We start from the raw sequence: 14,968 nt of genomic DNA, 5'->3' as shown, positions 1-14,968 counted from the left end.
TGAGCTGGGTGAATTTAGCACAAATTGTATCAGGCACCTGACAAATAATTCTGGACCATCATAAAGGCCAAAGGTTTGGTTTGTCTCCAAGTACATAAAAAATAATTTCAGCCAATCTAAGACAAACTGGAAACTAAATTCTCAGGTCTGCTTGGGGGCCTATCTGTCCACACTCTACACCTGTACATTAAATAATCTGTTGGAGGCTCTAAAGATCAGTGACAACATGCTATCTTTCCTAAAGAAGCCACTCCAACACTTATCAGAGACATAAAAAGACAGATTGCCTTTTGTGGTGGGTTAACCCTGGCTGGTTTCCAGGTGCCCATCAAGATGCTCTGCCACACCCCTCCTCAGCTGGACAGGAGGAGAAAAACATGACAAAAGGCTTGTGGTCACGATAAGGACAAGGGAGATCACTCAGCAATTATTGTCACAGGCAAAATAGAGTTGACTCAGGGAACTTAGTTTAATTCATTACAAAACAAAGTAATGAGAAATGAACCCAAACCTTAAAACACCTTTCCCCTAACTCCTCTTTTCTTTCCAGGCTTAAATACTGTTTTTCCTTATCTCCTCCCAGCAGAGTAGGGGGACATGGAGTGGGGGTTACAGTCAATTAATCACACATTATTTCTGCCGCTGCTTCTTCCTCAGGGAGAGGACTCCTCACACTCTTTCCCTGCTCCCGCATGAGATGCATCCCAAGAGACAGTCCTCCACAAACTTTTCCAACATGAGTCCTTCCTACAGGTGGCAATGCTTCACAAACTGTCCCATCATGGGTGCAACCCTCCAGACACAGGCTGCTCTAGCACGGGCCTCCCCTTGGGTAACAAGTCCTGCCAACAAACCTGCTCCAGCCTGGCCTCCTCTCTCCATGGGTCCATAGGTCCTACCAGGAGCCTGCTCCAGTACAGGGCCACAGCCTCCTTAGGGTAACCACCTGCTTTGGCATAGGGTCCTCCAGAGGGGGCAGGTGGATCTCTGCTCCATTAACCTCCCTAGACTGCAGGGGCACAGCTGCCTCACCACGGGCTGCAGGGGCATTTGTGGTGGTGCCTGGAACACCCCTTCCCACCCTTTCTCCTGTGACCCTGCTATCTGTGGTTGCTTCTCTCACATATTCTCATTACTCTCTCCTACATTTTCACAGCGGTTTTTCCCCTTCTTAAATCTGTTATCCCTTTTTTTTTTTTCCTTTTTAAATCTGTCATCCCAGAGGCACTACCACCAGGACTGATGGGCTCAGCCTTGGGCAGTAGCAGGTCCATCCTGGAGCCGGGCTGGCACTGGCACTGTTGGAATTGAGGGAAGCTTCCAGCAGCTTCTCACAGAAGCCAGCCCTGTAGCCTCCCCATTACCAAGACCCTGGCACACAAACTCAATGTACCTTTTCAGATTTTTCCTCTTATAATGGTAGTCTGAAAATTAAATAAAAACAATAAAAAAGGACATTCATGCTTGAGCTAGTAAACTTATTTATATATAAGAAAAGTTGATGGTAATATTGCAGAATGTTTTAAAAAATGAACCAGGATCCCTTCTGCACAAAAAAAAATTACATCTCTCTGGACTATTTTTATTTACTTAAAACCAATTTCTTTTTAGTTTCAACATTCAGAATTCCAGTTTATTAGTATGCATGTATGCACAGGTATATATACACAGATAGAAAGCTGTGCTGTGCCTGAACATTCAGAAATGACAGCACTTCAATGGTTTCTGGCCCAAATAAGTGAATATTGAGACTTACAGACTCTTGTATGAATATATTGGCATTCTGCTCTTTCTATCAGTATAAACCAAGCAAGCATTGGTTGTGGGTTACATAACAACTATCTTGCAAGGCATTACTGATTTATTTAAAAATAAGGTCATCTGAAAAATGGTTCAAATAATATTAAACAAAAAAGACTGCACTTTTGAGCTCTCCAATTTGTATTCCTCTAAGTGGGATGCAAGGAGTAACATCTTCCAGAAAAACATACTTGTCACCAAGGAACAAGTGCTGATATACTGAACAGAAGGAAGAATAGATTATAGTTGATGACAGCACACAGAATATACTCTCTTAAAATATCCATAAGCCATATTAAATTCAGAATTCCAAAATAAATAAAACAGAGATTTCATATTTGATTTTTTTCTGGCACAAATCTGGGTAAACTAGAGTACAGGGCTACCCAACATGAAGTCATTAAAACAAAATTATATCCACAGTCTAATCTCTGGCAAGCACTCAAAAGCAGTCAAAGCAATAGTTCTGAGATAGTTTTATTTTATGGTAAGTATCTGACATTTTCATTAGTATACACTGGCAAGAAATGCATATTGATGTTCCAAATGCCTATAAAAAGCAAAAATTAATACACGCCCCCCAAAAATTGCAAGTAATTTAGAAATTACTTTATATTTCATACCAGTTTTAAGCTCCTATGAGATTGCCACCAAGCACGAGGAAAAAAAATATTTTGTTGAGAAAAATGGAAGGTTTTATATGTAAGTACTGCTAAGTCAGACAAAAGATCCACATAGCACAGCACTTCAAGTAGCAAAAGGAAATGCTGTGTAGGGAGAACACACATCCAGCCAGTTTCCCCCAGCACACTCCCACATCACCTACAAGTGTTGGGCTAGGAATGTTAAAAACACACACTTGCCTACTTTTGTTCTTACTAAGTAATTACTTTGAATATGACAACAATTCCTTTTTGAACCCACTTGTACTAGCTGACTACACAATCTCCAGTAAATTCCAAGAGGTCAGTACATTAGTATTCAAATAACTTCGCAAGCTGCACTTCACTAGTCTGCTTTAAAATCACTTCCAACTACCTTAATGCAATACTATCTAGTTTTAGTACTGTGAGATTTGGCAAGCAACAGTTCCACATTTCTTGTATCCATTCCTTCATGATCATAGGAACTTCAGTCATATTTCTGTACCTTCTTTTTTTGCTAAAGCTTCTGTAACACTACTGTATACATGTGTGCTTTCAAATTGAAAAATGAAAGTTACACTTACAATCTATCTCCTTTGTACTTAAATTTTACTTTTGAATGGAATTTTTAAGCCACTTCTAAAATATGGTTTTACTTTTCAACTTTAGACAGTCGAAAAATCTCAAAATTCACAGAATAATTAGCGTACCATTCTTACATAATATGAAAATATATTCTCGTATAATATGAAAAATCAGCTTCCAACTACCTTTAAGCATAGCTATATACAATAACTCATATCTGAAAATATTCTATCAGTCATGTGTGCATAATGTGATATTTTCCCAACCTTAAAGGAGTTCAGAATAACTGCTAATGTGTTTTAGTGAAACCTAAGATCTAGAACAAAGAGTAACCAGGAATTCAGCATGATAGCTTTAACAAAGACATCTAAATTGTACACCATGCACTGCCTGTTAACTGGATTGGAACAAAGTTTGTCAGAGCACCCTAAAAAGTAACCGAGAGAAAAAATGCCCTCACAGGAAGTCTATTTGGGAGATGTATCCATATCTCTGCTGCCATCAATTACTGCATGGAATGAATTAGGAGGAAGAAATAAAATCCTTATCTTACTTTGAAAGCTCTCACAGGTGAACAATTATAATCCACATTGACTTCATCTGAATTTTGTGATAAACCTCTGTACCAATAGAGAGCAAGTCCAATCTGATACATTTAACAAATTTACGTTTTCCATTTCATTGCTGTTCCTGCAGTAGCAGGACACAGCTGTTCATTTTTTACTTTGTGGATTTGCTTATTATAATTTAAAAGCACAGAAAATGCAGATATAAAGCTTCAAAGATCCTTCGCTGATAAATTTTCTGATTGTGATTGTCTTTATAGACATTCAGAAATCCTTTTAACGAATTTGAAATACCTGTTGATGCTAAAATCCAAAAGTACTGCAATACAAACACCACAGTTGTGCACTTTTTTTCTCAATTGGTGATCATCCTGCCCCAAAAGAAATAATGATTGTAAAACTTTAATTGCACGAACTTCTACTGGAGACACATGCAAGATGAATGTTTTGTATTTTCTATGTACTTAACTTTGTTATAAAAGCAAAATTCAGAGAATGACTTCTAAAGCTTTCCTGTTCCACAGCAAAGGGCCAGGCATTCTGTCAATGCTGCAAGGCAAGCAAGAGGTAACCTTTGCTCCAGAAGTGCCTCAGTTGCTTGGAGTCAATGCCAACAGGCTTGGGAACCACAGGCCAGGGCATAGCAGTGTCTGTGAGCTCTATAAAAAGCTGTGCTGTGGGCCCTGTGTGAGAGGTGAGGTTCTCCAGAGAAATGGGCAGAGAGCAGCTGTCTGCTACAGAGAATCAAACAGAGGTTTGCAAGAGTTCAGTATATTCATATGTGGACAAGATTATGGTATGGTTTCCAAGAGAGAAAAACTAATAGAAAGCCCCGAGGAATAAAAAGCTTTGGAAAATGCAGGAGTGGGGTGGGGAGGTCAGGAGAGATTTTGCTCTGTTGAAAAGATGAGATCAGTTTGCATGTTCCTCTTGTTTCTGTACACCTTAACCCAAACCTTCGATCACCAGAAAAGTCAGCCTTGCTCAAAGGCAACTGGTATTAGAAGCTGGAAATCACAACAAAGGTTTCTTAAAAACATTAGGCAGTAAAGGTAAATAGGTATCAATGGAGACAACATGAAGAAAAATCTAATTAAAAAATACTCTGGTGCTGAAATTTTTATATAACTCATACTGCCCCCAGTAACAGAGCACAGATTAGCAGTGATTGAAATAATATCAAGTGGTTTTCTACAACTAATTTTTCGTAGTCTTGAGAAAAAGAGCACTTCTAAAACATTTCTGCATATGATACAAAGTAAGTATATGCATGCCTTGACAACAAAGAAGACGAATAAAAATTTAGGATTATAGCCCTTGTAATCTTATCTTGGCTATCTGCATATTTTTCCCAGAACTGCTTCCTAGAAGAAGCTCCAGACAGATATAATTACTTCCACTCTTAAGGGGCTTCGTCTCTTCAAGAAGATACTTGTCAGAAATCCAACACTTTAAATATGGTTGAGTAGCCCTACTGCAACACCATGGCTGAGCTGTATAAACTTGCATCATCAGTTCTTGCTTTAAACACTTTCCATTTTCATTATGAATCCACACTTTATATAGATAATTTTTTTTCATTTTTTTTTCAGCTATAGGAAAATAAAGGCTTTGCAAATGCTTCATTACAAAGTGCCAAACCGTATTTATTCTAAATTTTTTAAAAACCCCTGTGTTATAACAACTAATGCAACTGATTTTCTTTTTTTCAAGGAAGCTTTACTTACCAGTAAAGTTATTTTTAGTGCTTTTTATGATCTAAAAGTAACATCTTGTAACAAAAGCATTTTATCTTTACACACCACAAGGGTACCACGAAAGTGTCAGTCAGTGTAAATACAACAGATTACTCCAGCTACTGGCTTCTCTATTACCTTGTGAAGAACATAGAAGGAAAAAAGGCAAGAAATGGTTGTGGAGAAAAAGTAGGATTATGTAAAACATGTCAATACAGTTCCTTGAAATCTCCATTTCTCCATAGTTCTTGCATCCAAACAAGTATCACATATTTAAAATGCATAATTAATTATATGAAAATTTATGACATTTCAACAACAAAATCATTACACGGCCTCCTATTTTCACTCATTTTTTTGTTTACAAAACCAGGTATTTTTTCTTTTATCACAGAAACATGACTATATCTTAAAAGATTTTTAAATTTTAATTTTGCCAAATCAGAATACTGTACAAAGGGAAGAAGAGAGTCTTCCTAAAAAATTAATTGCTTTGATAATGAAATCCTGTATGACAACAACGACCCTTGTCTACATTACAAGGTCAGTGCAGTGATCAGGGAACATGGTAGGCACAACATGAACTCAAGACTGTTTTAAGTGGTTTAACTGCAGAATATGACATTGTTGGTACATTGTTGGTATGCAAGAAAACAAAATATAAAAAAAAAAATTAAAAATCAGCAATATATTTTTGATATCTGGATGTCATGCCAGGATGCCTAGTCCGTACTCTTTTCTGTCATGTACATTCCAGATGATCAGGGAATTCCACAAATGCATTCTCAAACGAGAACACAGTAGGGAAAAAAAGAGGAAGAAAAGAAGCCCGAGAACATGGAGCCTACCTTCAGTACAGTATACCTAACTATAACTCTTCTTCTTCTCATAATTCAAGAAAGACGGAAAAGCCCCCAGGAAAATGCTTTTCTGGGAAGTACATTAGTCTATCCTGAATTGTGATTATTCCTCTAAAATTAATGAAATCTTTCTTGGCCTTCTAGGATATGCTGCAGACCCATCAAGGAGCAGACTGGACTGGAACATCTCTGTATTTCTTTTCACATCACACTTACCAACTAATGGCTTTGAAACTGTAGTTTTGGAACTCAACTGGCTCATCAGTATTTAATTGGTAGAAAAGAGGGATGGGAAAATTATACCAAAGAACCTTCCTGTTCATGAAAGAGACCTACACCTCTGTAGTAGGACAATGTTTTTGTTATCACCTGAAGGTCCCACAAGTTTCAGTTTTCCTGAGCTGAAAAGTGACAATTTTCTTGAACTCAACTAAGATATTTAAAATATTGAAACTGTTGAAAAACAGTTCTGTTGGTTAGGGAAGACTAGAGAATGCAAAGCATTTACATTGTGTATAACTAAACTGGAGGCTTATTAAGCCAGTCTCTAATTAATGTAACTATCTCAGCGAAAATTACTCATTCTTTTTATGGTACCAAATCATCTATTTGTCAACTTCCATGAATAAGGAATACAAACATTTCCTTCCTATAGACTGCTTCCCCACAAAACACCTCTTCCTCCCCTCCAAAACAAAACAAAACAAAACAAAAAAAAACAAAAAACAAAACAAAAACAAAAAAACCCAGAAAACAACACCCAAAAAGAAAGTCAAATAAACAAAAACTACAGAATAAACTCAACAAATTATTCTCCTTTCCCTTTGCTTACTTAATATGTTTCACTAAGATTTGTACAAGAAATCCATAAACAGCCATACAGCAGGGAAGTCTGAATTTGAGCAAGTTCTGAAGACATTTAGCTAAAAGAAGTAGCTAAATTTCCAATTCTAAATACTCATTACTGAAAGATGAGCAGATTGGGATTAACACTGAAATAAAATTAAAAAGCTTAGTCAGGAAAGGGTAATTGAACTTTAACTGGTTTTATCATATGGGGACATGGAAATTCAAATTTGTTACAACTAACAAGAACAAGTTCAGTGTGCTCAAGACCGGCTCCCTTTGCTCAGCTGAAGTGCTTCCAGAACAAACTGCCCTGACAGCCAACAGATGCCTCTGGCTCAGGTACCCTGATTACAACTGCTAGATGGTAACAAAACATTACACAAGGGAAGGCAGAGCTTATGGGGAAGGACTTGGTAGTTTTGGAATTCAGATAATTTTATGCCTTCAGAGAGCTGCAAGTCCTGACCATTTCTCTACCAGGTATTTTTATTGTCATTTTAACTGGAAATGACAACAGCACTCATACATTGTAAAATCTTACTATAAGAAGGGTTATGAATAAGATGACAGAAGATGCTAACAACCCTAAGTCATCAACCTAAAGGTAACTAAAACCAAGCGTTATACAAAACAGTAAAAGCATTTCACAAGGAAGGAAAACATCGATTAGAATTCTGACTGTGGGATCAAACAAAAACCAATTTGCTATAGGAGGCTGTCTCAGTGCACTAGAATATTCTGAGGGTATTGTTAGCTCTTACCACTTTTTTCTGCTGTAACCCATGAAAGAAAGAGTAGATAGACATAGCTTTAATTTAGGTGACATTTGACAAATTAACCCAGAGCTACCAACTATCTTGATAATAAAAGTATTATTTATTCAGCTTACGAATTGCATACGACTGATAGTTTCATGTTTTCTTTATCATACTGAAATTATCTGAGTGTGCTTCATCTTGGCCCATTTGGGCCACATCCTAATTGCACTGCAGAATAATACTAAATGCACACATGAAATAGATAAGAAAAAAGTTCAAATAAATAAATATCAATTTAAAAAAGAAATGCTTAATGAACTTGATACCATACCAAGACAGTAGTACCAACTCTGGTCATACTCTTTCTCCCCTCATCTCTGATTCCTTTCTAGTCTAAAACCTTTTTCTGTAAAAACTGTGAAAAAAGTTTATGGCAATAAATTGCCATATTTGGAATGACAATATCACTGCCTCAGAGTTGATGCATTTTGTTGACAAGATTTTCTTTCAGAACAGTTTCCTTTAAAAAAAGTGAGTGACCACTCCAAAGCATGATGTTTACCAACAAATTCATTCTGGACAGACCTCTTTCTGTTTCCTTTTTCTTTTCATTCACACACAAATATACCTTCTGGCAGCATCACACAAAAGTCAAAATAGAACTTCCAAGAGTTTTCCAGACATTTGTAAAATTGTACAGAGCTTCAAACAGAACAAACCCAGTAGATGTGTTTTAGCTACAAAGAAAGGTTAGTCAAATTTACTGAATGCAATAAGGACCTAATATTTTGTTTTAAACTTCAAAGTAGAGAAGGGACAAAGTAGAAATAACTAAAAATAATATTTGCTTAAGCACAAACAGGAGATGTTCAACTTTAGTGCACAAAACAATTTAGCATTTCAAAATCTGGGGGATTTTGGGTACATCACTAAGCGGACAGCAAGGGAAATATAGACCAGCTGAATTCAGTAAAAAGTTTCACACTGATTTTGTCAATCAAAAGCTACTCCTACTCCTTAAGCTATAGCTGATGATGAATTCTGCATCTTCAGTATTTTATATTTTTAGCCTCTTTAAAGCACTTTCTTCCTTATTAGGAACTTAATATTTTTCATCTGCCAAAGCACCTGTTCTTTGCAAGGATTCACCATTAGGCTTAATGAATATAAACATACATAGATCTATTGTGATTTTTTTTTAAAAAGATTCTTCAGATTTACTGAGGAGCCTGCTAACGATTAGCCACCAAAAAAAAAAAAAAAAAAAAAAAAAAAAAAGAGCCAAAACCCCTCAGCCTCTGAGCTCCTATGATCAACCACTTCTTCCTTCAACCTGTTACGGTTCTGGATAAGGGGAATGAAGGGAGGGTTTTTTGAGCCCTCAGTGCGGGGAGGGCTCCCGGGACGGCCCTTTCTGCTTTCTGCCACCCGGCCGGGGCTGCTCTGCTTTCCGAACGACCCAGAGCGGGCGCGGTACCTGCGGCGTTCCTGCAGCTCCCATCTCCTCACGGAAAGCCGAGCCCGAGCATCCGCGGATGCTCGAGGGGAGCATCGGAACCTGAAGCGAGGGGAGGCGGCGGAACGGCCGGAACCCCCGGGCCGCCCTGCTGAGGGGCGAACCGGGCACCACTGAGCGGCATCACCGGGCCCTGCTCCCCGCACCGCCGGACAGGGAGCCTGGAGCCGAGCAGGGCCCGCCACCGCCGGGGGCAGCCATCTCTGAGGGGAAGGGAAGGGGAGGGAAGGGGCTCAGCAGAGGCGCCCCCCGCCCGCCCGACGGCGCTTCCCGCCAGGAGCCGCAGCCGGGACAACGGGGCTGGGCAGCGCCGCTGTGCCCCCCGCGCCTCCGCCGTGACCCGGGGCCTCAGCCGCTGCCCCGCACCCTGCGGGCATCTCCGCAGCTGGTCTCGGGCTCGCTGAGCCCCTCAGGCAGCGCCCGCCCGGCGGCCGGAGCTCCTCACCGAGCGATGTGAGGGAAAACGCGGCGGGAGCGCCGGGGGTGAGGGCACCGGACTCGGGCAGCAGTCTCGGAGCTTGTCAGCTTTTTAATTTGGAGCTTCTTCTTCCTTGCTGGCAGCTGGGAAAGACAGTTCTTAGTCTGAAACTTGTCTTCGTAACTTCTTCCAGCGCAGGAACCAAGTCAGTAAGCCCTGCCTGGTGAAAACCAGCTTTGCAGCTCTTTCTGAAATCCTTTTTAACTAAACCTTTAGAAATCATTCTGCAAGGCCATTTGCCATTGTGATAGGGATAATTTCTACGCTGTAAGGTTCACAGAAAAGATGTTCTTCCACGGTAGTGTCAATGAAGCATTTGGGCTCACTGGAAGCGTCACCCACACCTGTCCCTCATACAGGACTGAGCATGGGGGCGTGAGTTTAGTCATAGTTTTCTTCAGGGTCTGTATCTCAGAATAAATTAAAGACAATGTACCACCTTTGTGAAGAAGATAAAGGTGGGCTTCGCTTTTCTTTTGTTCTTAGTCTCCACTTGCTCTTTGCCAGTCATAAAATTATCCAGTTATGCTTCTTCATTTTAATTATTAACAAAAATCCTAATAAAGTAATGAGTATAAACATATCCTGATTAATTTCCCACAGAGAGACCTATGTGGTTTTTTATTTCCTTTTTGTGTTATCAAATTGAGAGATAAGCTAATGTCTTTACAAGCAGTTTGTTGGGTGAAGGTATAGGTGTTAAGTCTTTGAAATAGGTCTTAATGTCTCCACTAACTTTGGGCAGAGGGTTTGTTGCAGAACCCAGACAGCTTGCTCCTGGAATAAAGAAGTGGGTCTGCACAAGCCTGAACTTCTGAACTTTGAGGTAAAATAGTAGGTTCAAGGGGGAAATGTGTGGTAGGTGTTTGGGAAGGCTGTACTTTCTTGGTACCCTAGCAATGAGGAAAGGAAGAGGGCAATATGGGGCAGGGAGTTCAAGATAAAAGGAGTGCACCCTCCGAAACCTCGACAGGGAAAACCCAGCGGACGTGTGCCCCAGTAGACTCTCTCCCTTTAGCTGAATAATGTTGAAGGACTCCTCTATCTCCTTTTTGGACATAACCTCTGGTGTTTATGTATTTTCCTATCAAAATCCTTCCTTTCATAGCCTTCCTAAAGAGGCCCTGTAACAATAGCCAGGACAGAACAAGTTCCAGCTTCAGGCCAGAATCACCAAAAACATGAAGATTTACCTTCCAGTATGGCTTGTATCTGTCAAGATAGACAGATAAAAAAATACCAGTCTAGTCATCTTACAAAGTTTAGTAATTTTGGCAAGGCTAGCATTGTTCCCATGATCTTGCATAGCATATGTTACTGCAAGGACTTTTTGTTTAGTTTTGTTTTCATGTCTAATAAAGGGCTTGATTTGTTATAAATCCATAAACAATGCATTTCAGAAATCACATTGTGTTGTGTTTTGGGCTTGGTTTGTTTGTGGGTTCTTTTCACTTTTTTTCTACCTCTACTGCTAACTACTGACCTTGAACAAACTGTGCTGGTTTGTGCTGGGGCAGACTTATTTTAAATATTACTTATGCTTTATCAGCAGACTAGAGAAATACACAACAAGGATTTTAATTGTATGTGTTATTATTTGGTACTTCCAAATTTTTACTGTAAAGCAGCTTTGTGTCCTACTTTGGCTGGCGCAGGATTGCAGAGTATAAAGACTGCTAAGCCATTATGTTTGAGCAGGACAGGTTTTGTGATCTTTCTGTTGCTTCTGTACAATGTCAAGCACAGAAAGGGATCAGAAGACAGCAACTATGACTTATTTTTGTATTTGCAATGACTTGCACTGCATAAATATAGATGTGTTTAACACAGCCTTTGCGTCTGCCAAAGTGAAATCTAATGTAATGTGGTTCATAGAATGCTGATTTTTATATCAAGTTCATTCTGTTCTAATTATATGCAATAAGAATTTTGTATCATTCTAATTGTACATATTTAAATCATACATAATAGAAGTAGTCAAGAGAATTCAACAACATACAGGCACTAAGCTGTTCTAAGCACACACTTCTAATGCATCAGAGTTATTTAACTGCCACAGAATCACCATGGGATGTTAAGAGGTTAGAATGGACCTTAAAGATCCTCTAGCCCCAACCTCACCATGCCATGTGCAGGGACAGCTCCCACTAGATCAGGTTGCTCAAGTTTTTATCCAACCTGTCTTTGAGCACTACCAGGGTTCATACTGTCATCTGGGGCCTCAACATTTCTGAATATGTTATCTTCTATTTGGTTTTCTAGGTGAAAATCTGATGTGGTATCATTTATTATTACTTAATTTAATTGCTGATCAGTGGGCTTTTTTCACGATAGAATGTTTAACTTTTCTCTCTTGTAGCTAAACATAGTCTTCCCATAAATCTGAGAAACAAACAGTAACACCTTTCTGGTGGGTTATGAAACTGGAATGTATTTAGTACTGGAAAGTTACTAGTCTCAGTTAGACACACCTTTTGACACTGGATGTTCTGGCACAAATCCTTGTGGCCATCTGTTGTGGTGAATTATTTGCTAAAGTCTGAAAAGAGCTGGGATTTTCTTTTGGTGGGGTTTTCTTGCTGAGTTTTAAAAGTCCAGAATTCTGGTTCTGCAGGCTGTATACTTCTGCCTGGAAATGCTGGCAACGTATTTCTTTTGTATGTGCTCAACATGTGCTGGGATTAGGATATCAGACTGAAGTACAGGGATATATCTTGCTAATTAGAAGATATTCTTGGTAGCTTCCAAGCTCTAGGTTGGACAGTTTACAAACAGCTGTGTAGCAACATAGTGGTGTTCCAAGAAAAATCTGTCAATCTAACAGTATTTTTCTTTTTTTTTTTTAATCCATAGTTGCTCAACAGAACAATGCATGTCCATATGCAGCTGAATCATGTATGTTTTTACACTTTCTAATTAGCTTTTTAATCTATACCCTGTTCTAGTACTTTCTGTGCAAATGGGGTGATAATAAATTTGTTTTTATCTCTCCATAAATCAAAGTGCATTTCTTTCAGAAAAGATAAATGACATGATGAACTGCTGTCCACCTAAACATTCGACATTTCAAAGAAAAACAACAAGCAAAACCAGACCCTCTACTAATGGAAAATTCTGACATTAATTTTAATATGACTGTCTTTAAGCTGGTTTTAAATGTGTAACACCAGGTTTTACAGTACCAGCCATTGTTTGGGGCTATTTTTTGTTTAACTGTTCTGTGGATAGGATGACAAGTGTGTATTTTAATGGGGAAAAGATTACAAATTAAATACATGATTAAAAATAAATGTGATAATTAGTCTGTGAATGCTATACACAAAAATACTGGGCATATTTGATAGCCCAAATCCTTACCTTTTTTCCTTCTGGATTTCATAATGTTGCTATTTCAAATCAACAGTAATTTATGTAGTAAGACCTCTGCTCTGTAACTTAATAACATGCAAACATCCTTGTATCCATGTCACATAAATTGTTACAAAGAAGTGTTAACTTGGAAATAGTATTTTTTGCCCTTCAACTGAAGGCCACTGCTCTTGGTAAGAAATACAGTGGGAAACAGCATTGTACTACTTTGGCTCATAAAATAAAAAGCAGTTTACATGTAAAGTAAACTTCTAGTGAAAATCTTAGTAATGGTAGTATGCTACAAACTTTTTAAAAAGTTGTTTTGAGGTCTAAGAGCATGATTAATGGAGAACTTGTGGTTTTGGTTTTTAAATTAGATTCTTGTCCAAATAATTCCTGGCCCACAGCAGGGGTCCTGTTTTCATTTGGTCTTTAAGTACTTAAGGAGTACACAGTATTGCAATATTTTTTCCATATATAGATCAATTTGGTGTGTTAGTACACTTCCCTTGCTCCAGCTGACTTTGTGGCACAGTTGCCAAAAGTCCTTTGGGACTTGGCTGAAGAACTCTCACAACATAAAAGCACACTGCTTGTTTTTTTAACCACAAAGGAAACTCCTGTTATTTTTAAATTAGTCTTGAACGGCACAGCTGCTCTCCCCTGTAGATCTACATTAGACTTGTTGAATCAGCTTGCTTTTATTCCCTGTAACAGAGGTCCTGATCTGCAATTTAATTTATTCTTGCTTCATTTCGACCTTGGTGGAGGAACAAATGCTGTGGTTTTGGCAGATGAGGTTACACGCAATGATCTTTCACCCTGCCGTAGCAACAGAATATCCACTGCCTTTCATCTCTGCCTCTGGCTTATTGGGAGAAAAAAAAAATTAAAAAGAGAATGAATGCTACACCATATCTTCAGCTGTGTGCCGGTGTAACTTCTCAAGAAACTGGAAAGAGTTTGAAGAATGTGAATTGGATGTGCTTCCTTGCTGAGGAGTACTTGGAGCAAGCTGAGGGCAGCTCTCACTAGAAGTCACTGATTTTTATTGCTTTGCTACAGCCTTATTTTGAATGATGGCAGGGAGTGCAGTGAGCCTCAGAAAAGGGAGAAGTGGGTTTTTAGTGGCTGCCTGCTTGTGGCGATGCCCAGTGGCGCTGAAGAGTGGGCACTGGTAGGGAGCACATCAGTAGCCTTGCCAGACAAGAGTGGAGCGGTGCGCCCGGTTCTGGGTTCCTTAGTACAAGAAAGACAAAGAGCTACTGCAGAGGGTCAGCGGAGGTCACAAAGATGATCGGAGTCTCTCTATTAAGGAAAGACTCTGGGAGCTGTGTCTGTTTGGTCTAGAGACAAGTGAGTGGAGATCCATTAGTGTATATAATTATCTCAAATGTGGATGCCAAGAGGATGGTGCCAGAGCCTTTCCGGTGGTGCCCGGAGACAGGACAGGGCCGTAAACGAAAACACAAGAAGTTTCACCTCAACATGGGGTCGAGCGCTTTACTCCGAGAGAGCAGAGCACTGGAACAGGCTGACCGGGGAGGTCGTGGAATCTTCCTCTCTGAAGGAATTCCAGACCCACCTCGACGCGTTAATGTAGTACCTGTTTGTGGTGACCCTGCCTTGGCAGAGGGGCCTGGCTTGGATGATCTCTAGAGGTCCCTTCTATCTCTAACAATCCCGTGGCTCCGTGAGCTCGCTCCAGGCGGGAACGCCGACCCCCCACAGCTTCCAGGCCGCTCAGGGAGCGGTGGCAGCTCCACCCACGGCCGGGCGGAGCCAGCCCTCGGCCGCGCTTGCCGCGGCGCTGTAGGCCAGGCCG

This window comes from Cinclus cinclus, chromosome 1 (assembly GCF_963662255.1).
Source record: "Cinclus cinclus chromosome 1, bCinCin1.1, whole genome shotgun sequence".
In the NCBI taxonomy this organism is placed as follows: domain Eukaryota; kingdom Metazoa; phylum Chordata; class Aves; order Passeriformes; family Cinclidae; genus Cinclus; species Cinclus cinclus.
Note: the sequence above shows the minus strand (reverse complement) of the source record.